We start from the raw sequence: 12,727 nt of genomic DNA, 5'->3' as shown, positions 1-12,727 counted from the left end.
GCAAAGACACAGGCAGAGGGAGAAGCAGGCATCATACAGAGAGCCTGACGTGGTACTCCATCCAGGATCTCCAGAATTACGCCCTGGGCTGCAGGCGGCGCCAAACCGCTGTGCCACCGAGGCTGCCTCTGTGTACAGAATTCATTGCTGTGCAGAATTATGTTTTTAGGGGAGGCAGGAAGCCACAATGGTTATGAGCAAAAAGTATTTTTTTAAAGTTAATTAATTAATTATATATTTAAGTAATCTCCACACCCAACATGGGGCTCAAACTCATGACCCAGAGATCAAGAGTCCCATGTTCTTCTGACTGAGCCAGCTAGATACTCCTGACCAGAAACTCTTGATTGCTTAGCTTTTCATATTCTAGTAGTATACCATTCAGCAAAATTATTAATCTCTTTAAGCTCAATTTCTTCACCTATAGGATATTATTGTGGTAAAGATCAAGCAAGATAAGTCATAGTTAGCTAAATGTCTGGCACGTAGCAAACAATAAATGCTACCAATGCCACTTTATGTTTCTCTCTAGAAGATATCTGTTTCATAAGTGCACCGAAAGTGTTAGATTTGAGAAACTATTAATAATAGAAAAAAGAGTTTATTGTAGGCGTTGGAACTTAGATAATTATGGTAGCTGGTTAAGAGGCTGTTGTAATGAGCCTGAGGTCATGCAGGCTGGCAATCAGGGAGCTGAATGTTAAGTAGGGAAGAGAAAGAAGTGGATTCCATAGAGAGAAATTAGATACCACAAGGATGTGTGATGTTGGGTGACTTGTGATAGAAGCTGATGCTCTTCATCATGGAACTCTCCACACACCTGGCCCAGGATTAGGAAAAGGTGAAGGAGGTATATGGTATGTACTTGGAGAACTATGAACTGAATATTTCCATTTACCACTAGGTGAGCTAGGACATCATCAACATGTGCTCACTACCACAATACCTGGCACCACTACTTGACTTTTAGTATGGAAAAAAAAATGACAACTGCTTCACTTATGCCTTCTAGATGAGATCGGGCATGTTCAGGGTGGTATGGCTGTAGACTCACTTATGCCTTCTAAAACACACTCCTATTTCTCCTGTGGCCAAGTATAACTCAATCACACAAGGAAAGAAATTCTGGGAAAGTTAGTTTGAAGTTAGCTAAGTTGACATAGTACAAAGTCATGATACTCCTTGTTTGTAATCCCATCTACTTCACTCTGAAACTGAAAAAGCACCATACCATTCAGATATTTTAAGCCTAACTCTTGTATTTTGAGATTTGGGGACTTCTATTCACCACAATTTACTTTCTCTATTCTATTTGATGAATCTGTAATGAAGAAAACAAATATCATTTATTTCAGAACATGTAATTTCAGGTGAATCAGGCATCATAGCATACAGAAACTTGTTTAGCAAAGGGCTATCAAAGTCTTGTGCAGAATTGGCCTGTGGGAGAGGATTGAATCCAAGGAAATCTGAGTAGGTTGTAACAGCATATCCAGCACGATAGCCTTCTTGTTTGGTTCTCAAACAGTGCCCATCCACGAAGAACTGATTGATTGATTAATTGATTGATTTAAAAGATTTTATTTATTTGAGATTTTATTTATAGAGAGAGCACTAGCATGGCAGGGGACAGAGGGAGAGGGAGAAGTAGACTCCCTGCTCAGCAGGGAACTCAATGTGGGGCTCAATCTCAGGACCCTAAGATCATGACCTGAGTTGAAGTCAGAAGCTTAACCAACTGAGCCACCCCGGCACCCCTACAGAAGGCTTTAGATATAGATCACTAAAGGAGTTTCAAAGAAATGAGATTGTGGTAGGTACAATTCCCAAATAAGCCCATGACAGTTATGAGGTTTGCCTTCTTTTGAATATGGAAGAACAGTGGTGGGTTCTAGAGTTCCTACAATGAATAAATAGGTATAGGGGAAAGGAGATGATTTTTTTAGGAAGCCAATCTAGAAGAAGAAAAATGCTAGCTACTTTCATTTAAGAATAAATGTCTGAGAAGCCTCAGGGACCATGAGGTTAAATGCAGATAATAAGGCTAAGTCACCAGACTGTGGCAGCTGCTGTCATCACATGCAAACAAGGTGGGTGTCCTTTTGCAATGGGGTCAAATAAGGGGACATAATCAATGGATCTCCAATGTCCATTATGCTGTTAAGACCCCTAGAGTATGTCCTGATTTTTTATATACAAATAGGAAGAAAGGGTTGTGACAGTTAGAGAACCCAAGGGTAGTAAGTCTATTTAAGGCAAAGACTCAGCTGTGTGTAGAGGCCAAGCGCTGGCTGTCCTAAAATGCACCACTTTGGCATGAAGATTACTTCAAATTAAAATGCAATCAAAACGCAGTAGATTCAGGAAAAGCTCTTTACTTCCCTCTCAACTCTCTAAAAAGAATTTAGATAGGCAACCTGTTCCAGGAAAATAGTTGTTATAACCACATTTGGAGAGGAACTAGGTATGGTAACCAGGGAGGAACCTAGCAAGGCTGGTTTGAGCAAAGTCCTCTGTGTCTTGTTATTTCTGAGTGACCCAACAAACATATGTTTACCAAACATTTACTTTTTTCAACTTCCTGGGAATTGCATTCCTTCCTTCTGAGGTCCCAGAGCCCTACCCCCCTTCTCTTTAGTTCAGAACAATATAAACTCATTTTTGCCTGATCATCTGTGGAATTTCCATGTCCATATGGGTTCCCTGTACATACAAAATTAAATTGATTTTTTCCTGTTAATCTGCTTCATATCAATTTTATTCTTAGTCTGGCTAGAAGGACCCTGAAGGGGAAAAAGAAATTCCTGATCCTTGACATGTGTCAACTAAAGATCATATAAAGGGCAGCCAGTACAAAAAGTCAGGAATGTGATATCTATAATATCCCAGGAGTCCAAGAAGTCTTCCACATTATGCTTTGGTGATTAGTAAGGTAAAGTCATGAAAAGCTTCCACTCTGTGAGAAAGAAACTCTCCATTTTGTGCAATAATGGACATGGTCCAATAGACATGGTCGTGACCAAGGTAACATTTCTTGCCCTTATAGAATCAACATTTATTGGAGAATGCCAGGTATGAGAAGGCTCCAAATGAGCAGTCTCACTTGTAAAAGGATGGCATCTTAGCAGGAGGGGTCTGTTGAAGTTTGGCTAATTTGGGGAACAGAATGTCAAAAATGAGTCCTTGGGAAAGAGGAATAATTCTTGTGGATTGGTAATCATTGTTTGGTCGAGAGTAAAGCAGGAGGTGAAGTTCTTCTCTCACAGAGTCTAAGAATGAATCATGTGGACAAATAAGAGTGAGCAAAGTGATAGTTTTATTAAGCAAAGATACAAAGAAAGCTCTCCACAGCAAAGGGGTCCTGACTGGGTTGCCAATGAAGGCTTTTATTGGCATTCTTTTATTTAAAACTGACCAGGAAACCTGTGGCCTTGCAATTCCTATGACGTCTTTTGTTGAGCAAGGATTTATGATAACATCTTTAATGGTTAACTTTTCCTTTGAGGACTGGTCATTTCTTTTTGTGGTCATTTTCTATTTTCTGTGGTCACAATGTAATTATCACCAAACATTTCAATCCTAGCAGTTGGGGCAGGGTGGTCTGATTTTTCTTCCTGATTTTTGTTTTTGTTCTGTTTCAGTGTCTGCATACCTGAAATACCCACAGAGTCTAGTTGGGATACCTATTCTTTCCCTACCTGAAGTCCTATCCTTTCCCTATTCATTCCTCCCCCCTAGGATAGGATCCCTAACTGTTAGTAGGAGGTAAGGGCAATGATATCTCTGACTTCATGCGAGAAAGGGATGGTGTGAGGTGAGGGTAGGGCAGTCAGGATCTACCCGGAGATTGGTCAAGAGGTTCACAGTATGGCTCCAGGAAGATGTTGAAAGGCATAAGAAGACAAAAGCACTGGCAAACAGAGAGAAAAACATAAACCAACAATTATTTCCATCAGCAAAATGGCATCCCTGAAATAATGACCCCATTCTCTGAGCCAATTGAACAAGCCAGGAGAGATCCTGACTTTGTCCGTTTGGGCTTGAATGTTATTTATTAATTGTGAGACTTTATGAGAATTGTCAGTTATATTAAAATAGCACATGTGTGGAAAATCTTTACAACCTAAGTGATGTAGAGGTAGTAAGGAATCAATGGTTGCCTGATTCTCCAGAAGTCCTGCCCTAACTTTTCTCAGTTCTTGATTTAGAGCATCTAACTCTTGGGACATGTCATTTAAGGTTCTACTGTGTTGGGATGCGTGGGTGGCTCAGCAATTGAGCATCTGCCTTTGGCTCAGAGCATGATTCCAAGTCTGGGGATCAAGTCCCACACTGGGCTCCCTGCATGGAGCCTGCTTCTCTCTCTGCCTGTGTCTCTGCCTCTCTCTCTCTCTCTCTCTCTCTCTCTCTGTCTCTCATGAATAAAGAAATAAAATCTTTAAAAAAAAATAAAAGGTTCTACTATGTTGGTGGAGAGTTTGTTTTATCTCATGGTGTAAGATTTTTCCAAATGCTGGGAGTCCCACCAGGGCCAAGGTTGCTGTTTCCCTGTCTGATATGAGAGCCACATTATTGTCCCAATGGGAGGTGGGGGGTAGAGGAGTCAACTCTCGTTGATAATATGTCATTGGATATGACATGATCAATAATCCTAGTTTGCCTATTGAACACAGCCCCAAGAATCATTTAGGGATGATGTAATAATAGGCCATACCAGCACAAAACAGATCCCATCGCTAGGTAGGTATAAGTTACTAGTTGGGGATGGAAAGTGTAAGGTAAAGTTGCATTGAGTAGTGGGCTCATTACAGGCTATGCATATGCAGTTGGCTCTGATTATATGCTGTAGATGTATTGGGGTCTGAATTGTAGGGAAGTTTTCTGAACTGAGTGGCAAGACTAGTGAATTGTAAAACTTTGGCCTGGGTGGCCCCTACACCCACCAGGCTATCGAAAAGCAACTTTTGTGGGGAGTTACCATGAGAAACACAAAATTGAAATTGATTCATAATATTTAGAACCATATGCATCCAAAAGTTGGATGGGGCCAATGGTCTTATGGGGTCCAGGTTTATAGTAACCATAATAGGGAGGGAACTTTTATAGTCAAATACAAATACAAAATACAAAAGTCAAATACAAAAGTTCCTTTTGTATTTTTACTAGGTGTGTTCTCCTGCATTTAATAATGTGCTGGAGGCCAATTGCTGACAATCCTCAGTGTCTCTAACAATATTCAGTGTTACTTGGGATATCACTATTTTTTTAATTTTTTTTTAAATTTTTAATTTTTATTTATTTGTGATAGTCACAGAGAGAGAGAGAGAGAATGAGGCAGAGACGCAGGCAGAGGGAGAAGCAGGCTCCATGCACCGGGAGCCCGACGTGGGACTCGATCCCGGGTCTCCAGGATTGCACCCTGGGCCAAAGGCAGGCGCCAAACCGCTGCGCCACCCAGGGATCCCGGGATATCACTATTGAGAGTGAATTGACCTAACAAAACTAGGCTGAAAATCAGTCTTTAAAAACTAGTTCCCTAGAGTGGTGGAATTTATGCCACTTGACCATGAATCAGAACAGAATAGTGATTGGCTATTAGCATCTTACATTCAGTCTCCCAGACTCAAAGCTCTTAGCATCTGAATTGCTGGACTATTTTCCTTTTTGACTCTGAGCCCTATGGCCACTTCCTACCCTTTTTGCTTTTTGTTTTCAAAATTGGCCTTGAATTTTGTTTTTTAGTTGGTAATTCAATGCACCAGATTTTTTTTTGACTGTTCCAATAAACAAAACAAGGAGATCACTTTACATAAATTGAGAAGTTAATAGCCATTGTTAATGATGAGGAAAGGATAACTTTCTGGATGTTAATGGAGATTCTTATAGCCTTAAAAGGAAATAATCTGGCAATACCTGTTAAATTAAAATTACAATTCAACCCAATAGTCCTCCTCCTGGGAATCCTTCCAATACTTATGAGTTGCAGCAAAAATTGGAAACAATGTAAATCTCAATTGGATAATGATACATTTTAACTAATTATTAAAAAATGACTTATGGCAATTTCCATGATCTGGAGGCATTGCTATGGTTTGTTGAATAAAAATACAACATTCTCCCGGTTGTAACTTCTTTTTTTCTTTCTTTCTTTCTTTCTTTCTTTCTTTCTTTCTTTCTTTCTTTCTTTCTTTCTGGCTATCCTTTGTCTCTTTAAGGCTTATCCTTCTCTCTTGACATTAAGCATTAGAGTTTTTTGAGGCTTGGTCCTCATCTCATTTCTCATTTTTCATTTTATATAAGGTAATATATTCCTTTATATCCAGAGTTTTAATAAACTTCTAAAAGTTTGAAATTTACTTCTCTCTCAGTTAAATAATCTAGGTGTTCCAGGCTGGTGGCGAGTTCTTTACAGACCTTTCAGTATCTATTTTCCTTCCACTTTGTTCCCTAAATATTGCCTTGGGTAGGGGTTATAACCTGGAGTCCATTACATTACTTCTTTATTATTGCCATAATAAATTACCACAAACTGAGCTGCTTAAACAACACCTACTATTATATCTCACAGAGTTCACTTCTAAGCCCATTCAGGTTGTTGGCAGAATTTACTTCCTTTTCATGTTTTCCTTGTAGTCCCCTCCATTCAAGCCAGCAACAATGAGTTGAGCCTTGCTGCGCAGCATTGGTGGTAAAAAAGTAAGCATAGCTGCTTCCAATGAGTTGAGCCTCTCTCACACTTTCAGTTTCAGAACTCCACCTCTGCCACATTTCTCTAGTCTCCACCCATTTTCTGCTTTTAAGGCCTCATGTGATTACACTGGGCTGGATCCACCCAGATAATCCATATTCATTTGATTATTTTAAGGTCAGCTGATTAGAAATCTTAATTATCTGCAAAATCCCTTTTGTATGTAAGTAACATAACCATGGAGTAACATCAGGAGGTCAAGATTACAAGGGCCAAAATTTTGTCTACTACATTCATGGATAGAATTTAGTAATACCATGAATTTGGATGGTGAAGGAGTTGAAGACAGTAAGACAGTTCTACGCCCCTCTCATCCAATGTGCCAATTTGGCATGTGGACTATTTTGATCTGAAGGCAATCAAGATCTTGTAGGTTTAGGAGAAACTTTTGCCCCTCCCTTTACTACATAGAAGAATCTAAATTGAAGGATCTTTCCAGAATAAGGATAAATTTTATCTGAGTGAGCCATCTGTATGGCAGGGCAAATATCTAATTACCAAACATCTGCTCTATTCTTATTACCCTGTGAATTACATTCCTTTCTTATGAAGTCCCAGACCCTTATCCCATTCTCCTTAGTTTAGCATAACACATGTACCTTATTTTGCCTGTTTTTGGAATTTCCATGTCTATGTGGATTGAGGAATCCACATACATATGCTATTAAATTTTATTTTCTCCAGTTAATCTGTCTCATGTCAATTTGATTCTCAATCCAGCTAGAAGGACCCTTGAAGGAATATCTACTCCCTGGTAATGGCAAAACAATTAACTATTTTCATTAACATTTTAATGAAATGTACCATATCCTTTTTTTGATCAATCAAGAAAAGGCTGTGAAGCAACCAAAGTCTTTATTTGGGGTCTTAGGGGTTGCAATCTGGAAGATGCAGAGTCCACTGAAATCCAAAGTATGCTTGAATTGGGAATTTACAAATTATGAGCAGAATTGCAGTCAGAGTTTATTATTATTTTTTAGTTTTTTATTTTTAAAGATTTTATTTATTTGTTCATGATAGACATAGAGAGAGAGAGAGAGGCAGAGACATGGGCAGAGGGAGAAGCAGGCTCCATGCCAGGAGCCTGATGCGGTACTCAATCCCGGGACTCCAGGATCACGCCCTGGGCCAAAGGCAGCCGCTGAACCGCTGAGCCACCCAGGGATCCCCAAACTGACTAATACATGATTGGTTATTTAGCTAACAAGTTTAAGTTTATTCTCTACTTCATGCCAAAGTAGAAGGATGTGTCCCAGGAGGTGGTCCTGTTGCAACTGACAAAAGTCAAGAGTTCATGGTGTTCTGAGAATTAAAACAGGAGATATACACAGGACTTACTTCCTCAATATCCTTCTAACTCTATTTTGAATGACTATCTTAGCAATGGTTACTTCATCTTGAATTTTCTTTCCGACCTTCAATTATGAATGTTGGCAAAAAAAAAAAAAAAAAAAAAAAAAAAAAAAATTCCACAGTAACACAGCAGTATTAACAGTAAATTTGTCACCATAAAAAATCACAGGTATTTTTGTTACAGGAACTCTTTCTCCGTTGGTGCATGTGGTTCTTGAACATGCCACTTCGAAGAACAAAATGGTAGACCTGACAGAGTAGTAGGCAGCAAAACAAGGGGTATTGAATGATAGCAATAGTACAAAGCTCCCAAGGAGGGAAGGGACCCTAGGCGGTTGCCCTCAGAGTTTCTAAGTCTTGGGGTTTCTATGGGCTGTTTTAATTTGATTAACCGTCCCTCATCCAATTAACCTCATCCAATCAGGTTTTTGTCACCTATCACATGGGAAAGGGTGGAGGGCTCCATCCAGGGTGGTAAAAAAAATGCTTTTAAGGATGGTCTCCCATTAGGGCTGTGGTGGGGGAGGGGTGCTTGTCCTTGCCTGCCTGCCTTCCAACTAGCCTTCATTTTCATGTTATTAGAGTTAATGCAGATGATCTTGAAATATCATTTAAGTTCATTGGTTAAAAAATCATAGTTGTTTTGGATCTGCTACTAGATCTTGTTAATACAGAAATACATATTATCATGTCACAATTTGTTTTCAAAAATATTTTGAGAAGGGGCACCTGGGTGGCTAGTGGTTGAGTGTCTGTCTGGCTCAGGTCATGATCCTGGGCTCTTGCGATCGAGTCCTGCTTCAGGCTCCCGGCATGAAGCCTGCTTCTCCCTCTGCCTATGTTTCTGCCTCTCTCTCTCTCTGTGTGTCTCTCATGAATAAATAAATAAAATCTTAAAAAATATATATTTCGAGAACTTTCATATTGAATTAATTTCCTTTGTAATCTTATGTATTTTATTTTAAGCATTCCCAAACATTATTCTAACTAGGAGTCTATGGGTAGGAGTCTATGGGTTTTACTAAGCTAACCAAAGAGGTTTATGGCCCCAAAAAGGAAAAGAATTCCTGTCCTCAGGAATTATTTTCCTTTGTATGGTTGAACTTTAGTTATTGCTTTTTCTATGTTGCAGTCCAAACAAATGAGAATGATAGAGGAATTTCAGGTAAAGCATTCCCTTAGGAAGAAGTTACATACAACATTTGTGCTCATACTTCATTATGAGAATTAAAATGTGGCAATACTTAGCTGCAAGGGAGGCTTGGGGAATGTTGTATCCAGTTATGTGACCCTGTATCCAGTTAAATAATACTAACAGGAAGGGGAAGCAGAACACAAGGGATAGCCAAGAAAATAAAAAGGAATCCAATGACCTAATTTGCCACTTAAATGTATAATCATCTTTTGTACACCACTATAATTTCTTACTATAGACATGCTAATGATGTCATGCACTTTTTTTTTTTACAAGAGTTATTTATTTTAGGGATCCCTGGGTGGCGCAGCGGTTTGGCGCCTGCCTTTGGCCCAGGGCGTGATCCTGGAGACCCGGGATCGAATCCCATATCAGGCTCCCGATGCATGGAGCCTGCTTCTCCCTCTGCCTGTGTCTCTGCCTCTCTCTCTCTCTCTGACTATCATAAGTAAATAAATAAAAATTAAAAAAAAAAAAAAAAAAGAGTTATTTATTTTAGAAAGTGAGAGTGCACACAGTGGGGAGGGGCAGAAGGAGAAAGCAAATTCCAAGCAGACTCCCCATTGAGCATAGAGCCTGTCATGGGCCTGTCATGGGACTTGATCTAATGACCCTGAGACTATGACCTGAACCAGATGCTTAACCAACAGAACCACCCCAGAGCCCCATGTCATCCACTTTTCTAAAACATGTCTTATAAATTTAGGAGTTAACAAACCTTGAGGCTAAGTATTGTGCTTTTAAAAGATTGAGATCATATCTACAGTTGAATTGATTTTTGAGTTTTTGCTTTTGAATGTTGGGAAACATAGGAAGATGATGTGTAATTTATGATAGTAGACATAGCATACAGCAATCTAATCTTTTGGGGAAATCTTTCCTCAGCCTGTTGTGCCCAAGATCGGGAATCCGAGAAACCACGAGGAGCCGACACTGATGCAAACACACGAGGGTTTATTTACAAGCTCGAGCCTGGGTCCAGGTGTACCTGACACAGCGGAGCAGGGACTTGACCCCGAGACTATGAGGCTTAGCAACTTTATAGGGGCCAGTGGCCAATGGGATACGCAGAAAGTTGCACAGTCATGCTGGTCCACTCGCAGGTGGCCGATTGAATTACATTTTACCCTACAGTATCTATTTGAACTGGCCTATCACTGAGCCGGATTTCCGGTTAGGGTGTGCCCTGGGCTTGACTAGGGTGGGGCAGTGCCCTAAGCAATAAGCAGGTCGGCCTATCACTGAGCCGGATTTCCAATTAGGGTGTGCCCTGGTCTTTGACTAGGGTGGGGCAGTACCCTAAGCAATAAGCAGGTCAGCACAAGGCGGGTGCAGCACAAAATAGAGTCAGTCCTGCTCTGCTTGTCCAGGGATAAGGGATTTTGTTAAATTTCCTGGGTCCCACAAGCCTGACCATCTGGATAATATGGTTCTTTGGAACACTGTGCCATAAGTACGGTAAACAGAAGTCAATGTAAGATCCAGCCCTGTATTAAATATACTTTCAAGTCCTAGAGATTGTGTCTTCCCTCTGCAAGTCTCCTTGCTGGTGATCCTTCAAGGCTGCTAAATTGATGAATGCCAGTTGTACTTTAGGATTTGTGGAAAGACCAAACACTTTTTGGAAGTCAGACAAGCTTTACTTATCTAAAGGAGAAAGGAGAAAGTCAGCATAAACACAGACAAGGATACATGGCAGAGAGATCAGTGACTTCATCTCAAATAAAGTTGTAGCTTCCTGGGCATTAAATCTTGCTGGGCATTAAGCCTTCCTTAGGCTATGTAGGAGTGGGGTCTGCATCAGACTTTCTGGCAATAGAACTCCCTCTCCCTTGGGTTGATTTCTCATAGTCTATCTGTATGGCTTAGGCTCTGGAAAACCCCTTTTCTGAGCCAAGTATACCACTCCATGCTCCAGGAGATGTCCTAAGTTAATGCGTTAATTTATGTAATGGTCTCAATAATCCTAGAAAGTAAGTACAAGTATCCACTGCTTTTCACTATTTTTTTTAAAAGATTTTTTATTTATTTATTCATAGAGACACAGAGAGAGAATGAGAGTCAGACACAGGCAGAGGTAGAAGCAGGCTCCATGCAGAGAGCCTGACGTGGGACTCAATCCAGGGTCTCCAGGATCACGCCCTGGGCTGCAGGCAGCACTAAACTGCTGCGCCACCAGGGCTGCCCCACTGCTTTTCACTTTTTGAAAGGTTTCCTTATGCTACTTTGCTTTTACGAAAGACTTACATTAGTACTTGTTTGTGCTAACCCAAGGAAATCTGAAGAAGATGTTTGCTTTCCTGCAAAAAGATGATAAGTGAGAATAGCATTCAGCGTTTGTGATGCGGAGTGTACCCGGAGCAGCCAGAGTGGCATCGCCAATTCACCTTCCTTGGGAACTACACTCGGTATCTCAGCATTGAGCTGCTATAGCTTTTAACTATGTGAGCATCTGTGCTTTATCCCAACTTATTCTGTGCATCTGTTAGCAAGATGTGTCCTAAGGAAAGCCTAAAAGGAGTTGTTCTTTGGGTCTGGGAATGCTCAAAAATGTTTCCACATAAATTAATGGTAATTGCTTCCTCACTTTACACCGCTTTGGCTTTTCATATGAATTCTCTACTTTCAGACAGCAGGAGAAACCTGCATTCCTGTTATTCTTCTTTTACAGGCAGGAAAATAGCAGAAACAGATTAAGTGATTTTCCCAAAGTTGTATGTCTAGTGAGTGGCAGAGTCAAGATCCAGACCTGGGGGTGAAGGAATACCCTGCCTTCCCTATGCCAAGAACTAACCACCTCTGCCTTTTCTTACGTTTAACCACTCAGACATATTCTCTCATTTACTTCTTCCTATAAAACCCCTCATAAAAAAAAGGCCTAACTTTTGGAAGTTTCCTCTGCATTAATTGTCGTTCTCCCTATTTCAATGACCTGAAAAAAAAAATTATTTACTTGGTGCGCTTCACTTGGTGTGCTTTCTCTTTCACTTGTTTTATATTAAGTTTGCTGACCCCATACCCTGTATCATTGGCTCTGAGATCAGCAGCAACAGCCTATCCCGGGAGCTTGTTAGAAATCTACCCTTTCAGGAACATCTAAGTGGCTCAAGGGTTGAGCATCTGCCTTCAGCTCAGGGCGTGATCCCAGTTAAGGGCTTGAGACCCCATCCGGCTCCCTGCATGGAGCCTGCTTCTCCCACTGCCTGTGTCTCTGCCTGACTCTCTCTCTCTCAAACCAATCTTAAAAAAATAAATCTGCATTTTCAGCCTTACTTTAGCCCACTGAATTGGCAATTTTGCAAGGTGGTGCGCTTCAATCCTTTTTAAGGAGCTCTCTGGATGCTTCTGATGTGAGTGAAAGGCAGAGAACCACTGATAGAGACTTTTTTTTTTTCATTCAAATTTAATTTTTTTGCATATATATATTTTTA

This window comes from Canis lupus, chromosome 25 (assembly GCF_048164855.1).
Source record: "Canis lupus baileyi chromosome 25, mCanLup2.hap1, whole genome shotgun sequence".
Taxonomy (NCBI): Eukaryota; Metazoa; Chordata; class Mammalia; order Carnivora; family Canidae; genus Canis; species Canis lupus.
The sequence above is the reverse complement of the archived record's forward strand: the minus strand, read 5'-3'. Positions refer to the sequence as shown.